Source organism: Erithacus rubecula (assembly GCF_903797595.1).
Source record: "Erithacus rubecula genome assembly, chromosome: 15".
Classification (NCBI taxonomy): Eukaryota; Metazoa; Chordata; class Aves; order Passeriformes; family Muscicapidae; genus Erithacus; species Erithacus rubecula.
This window is the reverse complement of record NC_136667.1, coordinates 279,099-282,002: the sequence shown is the minus strand read 5'-3', so window position 1 is coordinate 282,002 and position 2,904 is coordinate 279,099. Positions and strand designations below refer to the sequence as shown.

The following is a 2,904-nucleotide window of genomic DNA, read 5'->3' as shown; positions in this document are numbered from 1 at the left end:
AGCAGTGCTTGTTTGCTGCCTTGACACTCCCAGAAGCCAGGGCTCGCACTTCCCAAGCCTGTCCCTAACTGCGGGAGCACCGTGCCCTCCCGAGCCCTCCCCACCCCTCTCTCAATGCCCTAAACTGACTGATGGAATCAGATTTGTGGAGTGAACTCGGTTGCTTTTGATCTCTATTCAAGGTGCCATCAAGGGATCTTAATAGGTAGTATCTTAGCAAACGCTTTAAGGCCTGAAACCGTCATTAAAGAAACTCCTGATTCTCACACTTGTCTGAAAGAATAGAGGAGCAAGCTGGCTTCAAATGCCAGTTGACAGATGGGAAGGCATATGGACTATAGGATTGCTGATCTAAAGAGTCAGAGCCATGGTCAGGCTGAGGAAACATACATCTTTATTTTGATGTTGACCTCAAAGGAAAGAGGTTTGAGCCAACAGAAAGGGGAAAGGGCAGAAAATATCACAAGTCGGAGGCCAGGATTGCTTTGAACTTGAAGACAAATAACACTAAACGGTACCAAGTTGACAAAAAGGCTTCTTGACACTCCGTGTCTACAAATTTAGCAGTCTGACCCAAATAGCTGCTTGATGCACTTTCAGTAACGAGCCGAGTAAGGATCAGTAATGCTGATGCAATCTCTTGTGGCACCCAAGAAGTTTGTGATTTCTTCCAGCTGCAGATATTCACAGGGCTCTGGCACGGAGCAGGACGGAGGCACAAGGGGGCACTTTGGGTTAAAGCCCTCATTATCCTTCTGCCAGTCTCTGGAGCCTCAGAGCAGTGGATCCCTGCAGAACATTTCTCATCAAGTCCTGTATTTGTTTCCCAACTGGCTCTCCATGGAAAAAACGTACAACCCCATCCCAAGTCATTAACATTGCACATAGCATTTTCTATAAAACTCCCCCTGGGACACTTAACTGTATTCCTTTCCAGCACTGAAAAAAAAAAAAAATGCTCAGGATAAAGTTTAGATACTTGGAGCCTTCTGCTGAATTTAAATGGCTGCACAAGGAAGGCATGAAACAAATGAAGGGACAGATATCCTATTTTCTTCCCAGAAAAAAAAAAAAAAAAAAAAAAAAAGCAGGGCCTTTTAGTTCACTGTCTTCCTTCATGTCGTCTTTTTATCACAAGTGTGCACTGATGACACTACTTTAATGCAGTCTGTTCCAAGAGATTAAATTGAATGTCTGTGTGGAGTTTCAGGGCTCAGCAGCATAACATGGCAGCTTCGTTTCACATCTCTGGGACACTGGGCAGGCATAAAAATAATTGCAGACTCAGAAACGATCAAGGAGTGTATCCCGGCTGCAACAGATGCTGTATTAAAAGGAAAGACAAAAGCCAAAGTGCATAATGAATTTTAAAAGATTTCTTTATCAAACATGTCATTTGTTTGAAGGACTGAATTGCTGGCATCAGATGTGGCAGATGAGCTTGTTACCAAAGTGAAACATGAGGACTGCTATGCAATGGCAATTGATGAGTCAATTGAAATCACTGATGTTGCTCAAATGCTCATCTTCATTTAATATGTCAGTGGTCAGAAGTTAACCAAAGACCTTCTGGTTTTGTTGCCACAGAAGCAAACCAAGGGCTAGAAAACATGGTGTGCTAGCCCTGAACCTCACAGCCCCTAACACTCTTAATGGGAGCTGACACTCCAACTACACTTGTCTGTGAAAAATAATTTCTGACACAGCCCTAACAACTGAACTCAGGCTCGTCAGCATCAGTGCCTTGCCCATCAAACCATCCTCTCAGCTGCATTAAACGCAAGATATTAAAGTGGCATTAGATTAACAAGAAACACAGTTGTTTGTCTAAGGCTGACACCAATTCTTTTGGCTGATTATTTCAGCACTCTCTTTATGGGGATGTTTTTAAAGGAAATGGTTTGCTAAGTACTCGGGTGCTTTGCTGGTTGATAAAAATACAACTAATGCTTGTAAAACAGAGAAAACCACCTTCAAATTCTTTCCTCCTCCAAAACAAAAAATCCCAGAAAACCACAGAATAAAGAAAAAGAAAAACAAAACAAAACAAAATACGTCCCTGCCACCCCCCCCCCCAAAAGTCCCCCAAAACCATTCAAACAACACAAACCCCCAAATATATTTCCTCCATCCTTCCCAGCCATTTTCTGGTTATCTGGACTAATTTCTTGGTCTTGATACAACAAGCCTTGGAACAATCTCGGAAAATCTTTACGAGTTGAATTCTTCTACTTTAGAAATCCAGAAATAAAAAGCAGAAATTGTGACTATGTACAAACCTGTTTTCAACACAAGCGCCCATCTGGGTTTTCACTAGAGGAAAGAGCAAACGGACTGAGTGTAAAATCTCTCTCTGGGTCTTTGGGACATGTTTTGAAGATTTAAGTGCAGACAGGCAAGTCTCCTCCGAGCTTGGTAAACAAGCCCTGGCTAAAGTTGCTGAGCACACGCAGGCAGATTTAACTGGCTGGGAAGAGCTTTCAGCACGGTTTGCTCCACGGGCTGCCACTGCTCTTTGCTGCCAGCACTGCCAGCTCCCTCGCTGGCAGGGTCAGAGGGAAGGGGAGGGCAGAGCCTGGGCTGGGCTGGCACTCCCAGGCTGACCCACAGCAGAGGGACAGAGAGCAGCCCTGTGCCTCTGCCCAGGCCAGCAGGCAGCCTCAGCCCAGCTGCAGCTCCGTGCCTGCGAAGTGCTCTGGGATTTGTTAAAAATGAGCCTTTTCTAATGTGCTAAAGATGACAGACCTCAAGTTGTCATATATTAAAATGGTGCGTAAATTCCTCCCTCTGAGTAACCAATAATGGGACAGAAATCCTTGCCAACTCCAGCCCGTCCCTCCTGCCAAGGATTGTTTGAGCTCAGCTCATCCCGAGTGCCCCCATTGGGATCCAGATATAGATTAG

At 44.7% G+C, this 2,904-nt stretch overlaps 1 long non-coding RNA gene across 1 annotated transcript; it reads right to left on the bottom strand.

Annotated features, from left to right (window-relative positions):
- Window positions 1-371: 371 nt before the first annotated feature.
- On the bottom strand, window positions 372-2,904 carry LOC306808295. Its single transcript, XR_013775956.1, has 2 exons — window positions 2,746-2,904; window positions 372-1,324 (listed from the first exon to the last, which is right to left on the bottom strand). It is a non-coding gene; the product is annotated as an uncharacterized lncRNA (long non-coding RNA).